This window comes from Arachis ipaensis, chromosome B3 (assembly GCF_059453495.1).
Source record: "Arachis ipaensis isolate K30076 ecotype BB chromosome B3, ASM5945349v1, whole genome shotgun sequence".
Classification (NCBI taxonomy): domain Eukaryota; kingdom Viridiplantae; phylum Streptophyta; class Magnoliopsida; order Fabales; family Fabaceae; genus Arachis; species Arachis ipaensis.
In genome coordinates, this window is record NC_142438.1 from 75,070,763 (window position 1) to 75,079,191 (window position 8,429).

Genomic DNA, 8,429 nt, shown 5'->3' on the forward strand with positions numbered 1-8,429 from the left:
CGACTAACAAGAACCTAAAAGATATGATTTTAGAATTTAAAGATTGAACCTTTCTTAATAGGCAAGTAACAACTTGAAAATTTTTTAATCAAAACATTAATTGTTAGCAAATTTTTCGAAAATTATGAAATAAAATTAAGAAAAAGATTTTGAAAATCAATTTTTAAAAGTTTTCGAAGAAACAGGAAGGAAAAATGAAAAAAGATTTGATTTTTGAAAAAGATTTGCAAAGATAAAATTTTTCAATTGAAATTTTGACTTGACTAACAAGAAACAACTAATTTTGAAAATTTTTGACTAAATTAATTCAAAATTTCGAAAATTATGAGTAAGATAAGGAAAAGATATTATTTTTTGATTTTTGAATTTTTTTAATGAAGAAAGAGAAAAACATCTAAATGACACATGATACACATTATGAATCAAAACAAGAAAAATATGCAAGAACACTTTGAATGTCAAGATGAACACCAAGAACACTTTGAAGATCATGATGAACATCAAGAACACATTTTTGAAAATTTTTAAGAAAAGAAAAACATGCAAGACACCAAACTTAAACATTTTTAAAACTTTAGACACTAATAATTCAAAAATGCATATGAAAAACAAGGAAAGACACAGAACAAGAAAAATTAAAGATCAAACAAGGAGTATCATCAAGAACAACTTGAAGATCAATGAAGAACACAATGCACCTATTTTCGAAAATTAAAGAAAAAAATAAAATCATGCAATTGGCACCAAACTTAAAATTTGACACAAGACTCAAACAAGAAACATAAAATTTTTTGGTTTTTATGATTTTATTAAAATTTTTTGGATTTTTCGAAATTAATTTGGAAAAAGAAAAATAAGAAATTCAAAATTTTTTTATAAGAATTCCAGGAATCATGCAATGTTAGTCTAAAACTTTGGTCCAAAAATTTAGACATGGCCAATGGCCAGCCAAGCTTTATGTGAAAGCTTCGGTCTAAAAGATTAGACATGGCCAATGGCCAGCCAAGCTTCAGCAGAGCATTACATACAACAGCCAAATTGATGGGAATTAAAAGGCTCCTGCAATGATAAGTGAAAGCCTCAGTCCAAAAGATTAGACATGGCTTAGCAGCCAGCCAAGCTTCACATATCATCTAAAACTCTAGAATTCATTCTTAAAAATTCTGAAGAACATAGAATAATTTATTTTTTTGAATTTTTTCGAAATTAAAATTAAAAAGCTTAAACATAAAATAAAATTACCTAATCTGAGCAACAAGATGAATCGTCAGTTGTCCAAACTCGAGCAATCCCCGGCAACGGCGCCAAAAACTTGGTAGCATGAAATTGTGATTCACACTTTTCAAATGGTTATGAGATTAGGTAATTTTTCAAATCCCCTGCAACTAACCAGCAAGTGCACTGGGTCGTCCAAGTAATACCTTACATGAGTAAGGGTCGATCCCACGGAGATTGTCGGCTTGAAGCAAGCTATGGTCATCCTTGTAAATCTCAGTCAGGCAGATTCAAATGGTTATGAAGTTTTGATAATTAAAATATAAATAAAATATAAAATAAGATAGAAATACTTATGTAATTCATTGGTGGGAATTTCAGATAAGCGTCTGGAGATGCTTTGTTGCTTCTGAACTTCTGCTTTCCTACTGCCTTCTTCCAATCATGCATTACCTCCTTCCATGGCAAGCTGTATGATCCTCTCGGATGAAAACAAATCCATATGCGCTGTCACCACACGGCTAATTATCTGTCGGTTCCCGCTAGCGTCGGAATAGGACCATTGTCCTTTTGCACACTGTCACTACGCCCAACATTCGTAAGTTTGAAGCTCGTTACAGTCATCCCTTCCCAGATCCTACTCGGAATACCACAGACAAGGTTTAGAATTTCCAGATCTCAAGAATGCTGCCAATGGTTCTAGCCTATACCACGAAGGTTCTAATCTCAGATTCAGATGCTCTATTGTCAGAAGAGACGATGTGAATCGTGATAAGGGACCCAAGAGAATATACTCCAGCTGTCGTCCAATGACTACGTTGAACATCATGTAGACCGCTTTGTGGTTGTCAGGCACGCGGATCTTGGCTAAGCGAGTAATGAAGATTGGGTGATTGTCACGGGTCATCCCTTCATTCTGACTTAACTGAATTAAGAACAAGAGTATATCTTGGAGAAGAAGTAGGCGTGAATTGAAGGAAAAACAATAGTACTTGCATTAATTCATGAAGAACAGTAGAGCTCTACACCTTAATCTATGGGGTATAGAAACTCCACCGTTGAAAATACATAAGAGAAAGGTCTAGGCATGGCTGTGAGGCCAGCCCCCAAACGTGTACAATGTTATATGATAGCATAAAAGTCTAAGGACTAAACGTCCAGAGATAAATCTCTAAAAGTAGTTTTTATACTCAACTAGTAACCTAGGGTTTACAGAAAATAAGTAACTAAGTGCAGATAATGCAGAATTCCACTTTCGGGGCCCACTTGGTGTGTGCTTGGGCTGAGCATTGAAGCTTTTTCGTGCTTAGGCTGTTCATGGAGTTAAACACCAGCGCTGGTGCCAATTTGGGCGTTTAACTCCAATTCTGGTGCCATTTTGGGCATTTTACGCCAGAATTTTTAGGTAGACTTTGAACGCCAGTTTGGGCCATCAAATCTCAGGCAAAATATGGACTATTATATATTGCTGGAAAGCCCAGGATGTCTATTTTCCAACTCAATTGAGAGCGCGCCAATTGGGAATCTATAACTCCAGAAAATCCACTTCGAGTTCAGGGAGGTCAGAATCCAACAGCATTTGCAGTCCTTTTTCAGCCTCTTAATCAGATTTTTGCTCAGGTCCCTCAATTTCAGCCAGAAAATACCTGAAATCACAGAAAAACACACAAACTCATAGTAAAGTCTAGAAATGTGATTTTTGAATAAAAACTAATAAAAATATAATAAAACTAACTAAAACATACCAAAAACTATGTAAAAATAATGCCAAAAAGGGTATAAATTATCCGTTCATCAGTCTCACTCCTTCTCAATCATGTAAGATAGATCTATGGGGGATTATGTGTAATTAAACCCCAATCTCTTGGTGATTTAATTTCTCTTGACATAATTAATTGCCAATCTCTTGATCTAATTGCTCATGAGAAGAGGTGAAGTTCAATTTCTAATCCAAATGCCACACAACCCTCAAGACCGTGCAATTCAAAGAGGTTATATGTCACGTACCAACTAAGAATGTATTGATAAAGAGGATTATGAGAGAAGAGCCTCAAACTGAATTCTATGATCCCTTTCTCAAAGCTCACATGGAATTCTAATAGATCCAATCCCTCTTTCGATAGTGATTGGATCTATGAAGCACAAAGACTCTTTCTTAGATAAACAAACATAATTTCTAATCTTATACTACATAATTCCAAAGAACCCAATATTAAAGAGGTTACATGTCACAATACCAACTTTAAATCAAGATCAACTTCATTATGCGAAGAGAGCTCAAATTGAATTTTATGATCCCTTTCTCAAGGATCACATAGAATTCTAATAGATCCAAATGGATCTTTGAAGAACGAAACTCTTTTCTATGTAAGAAGATAGAATTAAAAAGAGAAGAAGAAACAAACATCAATTCATTCACAATGAAAACAGAGCTCCTTTCCCAAATGAAAATTAAAGACTCATAATATTTACAAAGTCATATGAAAGGAATGGAAGAGAAGAGCAGTGAGGAAGGGAGGGGTCCGAAGACCCACTCCCAGGGGAGTGTGCTCTCCGCAACAAATTCCTTCCCTTAACTCTATGAAACTAAGGCATTTTTATAGGCTCTCCTAAATTACAAACTTAAATGAAATTGAAAGAAAATTACAATGAAATAAAAATAAACTATTCTAGATTCCTCTTTGGCCTTGATTGATTGACAATTGTGGGCTTGCTTGCTTGAGGTTTAAGTGGACCTTGAATGAATTAATTGAATCAAGGATGAGGCTTCCAGGGGTCCTTTGGCGTGTTTTGGGGCGTACACACAAGCCTCAAATTTTTCTTGGTAAAGTATCGAAGACGCTTGCTGGCGAGCATAGTAGAGAGCATTGAAGGCGAGCGTGCATGCTTCAGGAGAGTGCTGGTGCTTGCCCATGAGCGTGAAGGAGAGCACGAGGTTGCTGAGGTTGGGGGCTCTCCAGCAAGCTTGCTGGAGAGAGCCAGTAATGAGCATGGTCTTAAGGCAAAGTGGCGCTTGCCAGTGAACTTGGAAGAGAGCGTGATAAGGTGATGAGGGTGAGGCAAAGTGGCACTTGCTAGTGAGCATGGAATAGAGCGTGGTGAGGTTGGTGATTGTGGTGAGGAGTGTGGCGCTCTCCAGCAAGCTTGCTGGAGAGCGTGGGATGCTGAGGGTGGTTGGTGCCAAAGTTGGTGTCAAGTGTGATGTCAAGAATGGTGTCAAGAATGGTGTCAAGTTGTGTGGTGAAGCTTGACAAGGTTGGTGAGTGTTGTGGCGCTCTTGGGAAAGATTGAGAGTTAGCGCCCTTGGAGAGCATGAAATGAGGGCTGGTGGGTGCTTGCTTTGTTGCTTCATGCTAGGTGTTTTTGGGTCTTTAAAGGTACTAATTGTTTGTACTCTAATTTCATGTCCACTATAAGCTATTATACTTTGTTGGAAAGCTATGAATGTCAGCTTTCCAACGCAACTAGAAGCACCTCATTCGGACCCTTACAGCTCAGGTTATGCTCCTTGGAATAGGGTAACGTCATGCTCTCAAGATGCTAGCGCTGGTGGGCGAGCTTGCTCAAGAGCGCCAGACAAGAGTGCCAGGCTTGCTTCCAGGATCCATTTCAATGCCAGATTTTAGAGCTCAAATTGAATGTCCACCCCCATACTATTATATATCGTTGAAAAGCTCTGGATGTCTACTTTTCAATGCAGCTGAAAGCGCATTAATTAGAGTTCTAATACTCTAGTTATACTCCATTGAAGAAGGCAGGGTCATGCTGATTCGGGTGCTGGCGCTCTTGGCACAAGAGCTTGGTGGAGAGCGTGGGTGAGAGCACTGTGCTCTCACAAGAGCGCCAGACAAGAGCATCAAGGCATTTTTGGTGCTTCCCCCCCCCCCCCTTTATGGATCATGGCCCACACTTTTAAGCGTGGCCTAAGGTTCAAAGTGTGTCCAAAGTTCCTTTTTCCTCCTTTTGATCTTGTTTTGTGCTTTTTGCTTCTTTTTCTACTATTTCCTAAAAAATTAATCAAATCAAAGGGTTCAAAGTAATATATGACTTAAGCACAAAAAATATACAACATTTGGACATTATGAACTAATTTTTAATGTGAAAAAGCATAGAAAAATACACATGATGCGCAGTCATCAATACTTCATGTAATTTTCTATAATGAAAAGCTTTTGGGTTTAGACTACACAAGTCTTTTCTAATCCTATCTTCTAACCCTTTTATTATTATTTGGATTTTTTGAGTTTCTAGTTGCTATTCTATATTTTTATATACAATCTCTTGATTCAGAAAATTAATTTGTTTCTTTTTTCTTTCAATTATATTAAGTTCGAAGATAGCTACATGTTGTAATAAATTCAGCTCTCTTCTCTTTGGTTTCTGTATGAACTCGAATAAGATCGGTTGGTTTGGTATGCAATAAGTGGTTACCCTATCTACATCTATCATAAAAAGATACACTAAAAGTGTGAAGAGCTTACCTAATATAACTTGTTGGGATATTCTTTTTGCTAGAAAAAAGGTAATTGAAAAGCATACTTTGTCTTTACAAATCTTTGCTGTAGAAATCTTGTAATTTATGGTCATTCTATCACTTTCTGCTTTGACAATAGTTTCAGTTGTTTTTTTATATTACTTGGTAGGTATTAATCCTTCTTGTATACAGTTTACATCTACTCCTGAGTCTACTATAGTTATAAACTCAAATTTTTCTTTTCCGATTATTATTACTATAGGAGTATACAACTTCTGATTAATAAGTAATGTTAGTTCATTAATGTAATTTTGTGGAGTTATGACTTCTTCTTCTGTTAATTCTAATCATTCTTTTTCCTTTTGTAACTTTATTATGTTTTCTCTTTCTAATTTTAGTATTCTATAGTCAAGAGAGATATCTTGTTTTAATTCAGAAATTTCGAGTTTCAACATTTTTATTTCTTCTTGTAAATGTTTCAAAAAAAGTCTATTCCTTAGGAGTTCTAAACCTATTCTAGCCTTATCTTTTCTTTAACTTGTTCTTCGTTTCTATTCAAATCATTTAATTGGAATATGAATTCATCTTTTAAGGAAGAATTTTTTAATTTATCTATTATAGATATTAAAATGCTCGTTTGTTCTCTGGTTAATGTATTGATTGACTTTTCTTTAGTTCTCGTAATTGTATATAAGGATTTTATACAACTATCACAACTACATACTTCTTCTAATTTAGAAGAACCCGAGGAAGATGGTTGATGAGCGGATAATTTATACGCTTTTTGACATTGTTTTTAGTATGTTTTTAGTAGGATCTAGTTACTTTTAGGGATGTTTTCATTAGTTTTTATTTTAAATTCACATTTCTGGACTTTACTATGAGTTTGTGTGTTTTTCTGTGATTTCAGGTATTTTCTGGCTGAAATTGAGGGACTTGAGCAAAAATCAGATTCAGAGGTTGAAGAAGGACTGCTGATGCTGTTGGATTCTGACCTCCCTGCACTCAAAGTGGATTTTCTGGAGCTACGAAACTCGAAATGGCGTGCTTCCAATTGCGTTGGAAAGTAGACATCCAGGGCTTTCCAGATATATATAATAGTCCATACTTTGGCCAAGAATAGACGACGTAAACCGGCGTCCAACTCCAGCTTTCTACCCAAATCTGGCGTCCAGCGCCAGAAAAGGAGCCAAAACCAGAGTTGAACGCCCAAACTGGCACAAAAGCTGGCGTTCAACTCCAAGAAGGACCTCTACACGTGCAACATTCAGGCTCAGCCCAAACACACACCAAGTGGGCCCCGGAAGTGGATTTATGCATCAATTACTTACTCATGTAAACCCTAGTGACTAGTTTATTATAAATAGGACCTTTTACTATTGTATTAGGCATCTTTGGTCTCAGTTTTAATCCATTGTTCATCTTTGGATTATCTTTTGATCTATTGATCACGTTTTGGGGGCTGGCCACTCGGCCATGCCTACCCTCTATTCACTTATGTATTTTCAAACGGTAGAGTTTCTACACTCCATAGATTAAGGTGTGGAGCTCTGCTGTTCCTCAAAGATTAATGCAAAGTACTACTGTTTTCTATTCAATTCATCTTATTTCGCTTCTAAGATATTCATTTGCACTTCAACCTGAATGTGATGAACGTGACAATCATCATCATTCCCTATGAACGCGTGCCTGACAACCACTTCTGTTCTACCTTCGACTGAATGAGTATCTCTTAGATCTCCTAACCAGAATCTTTGTGGTGTAAGCTAGAATGATGGCGGCATTCAAGAGAATCCGGAAAGTCTAAACCTTGTCTGTGGTATTCCGAGTAGGATTCAATGAATGAATGACTGTGACGAGCTCCAAACTCGCGATTGCAGGGCGTTAGTGACAGACGCAAAAGGATAGTAAATCCTATTCCAGCATGATCGAGAACCGACAGATGAATAGCCGTGCCGTGACAGGGTGCATTGACCATTTTCACTGAGAGGATAAGATGAAGCCATTGGCAAGGGTGATGCCTCCAGACGATTAGCCGTGCCGTGACAGGGCATTGGATCATTTTCCCGAGAGATGACCGAAAGTAGCCATTGACAGTGGTGATGTATCACATAAAGCCAGCCATGGAAAGGAGTAAGACTGATTGGATGAAGAAAGCAGGAAAGCAGAGGTTCAGAGGAACGAAAAGCATCTCCATTCGCTTATCTGAAATTCCTACCAATGATTTACATAAGTACCTCTATCCCTATTCTATTATTTATTATTCGAAAACTCCATTATCAATTTATATCCGCCTGACTGAGATTTGCAAGGTGACCATAGCTTGCTTCATACCAACAATCTCCGTGGGATTCGACCCTTACTCATGTAAGGTATTACTTGGACGACCCAGTGCACTTGCTAGTTAGTTGTATCGAAGTTGTGAACCATGGTATTGGCACCATGTTCTTGGCGCCATTGCCAGGGAAAGAAAGAGCCATGAATTTTACATAATCAAAGTGTAATCACGATTGCGCGTACCAAGTTGCTCACGTTGCCAGGGATTGTTTGAGCCTGGACATCACAATTTCGTGCACCAAGTTTTTGGCGCCGTTGCCGGGGATTGTTTGAGTTTGGACAACTGACAGTTCATCTTGTTGCTCAGATTAGGTAATTTTCTCTTTGTTTTATTTTCAAAAATTTTTCAAAAATATTTCAAAACTTTTCTCATCTGTTTTCGAAAAAAATTAAAAATGTTTTC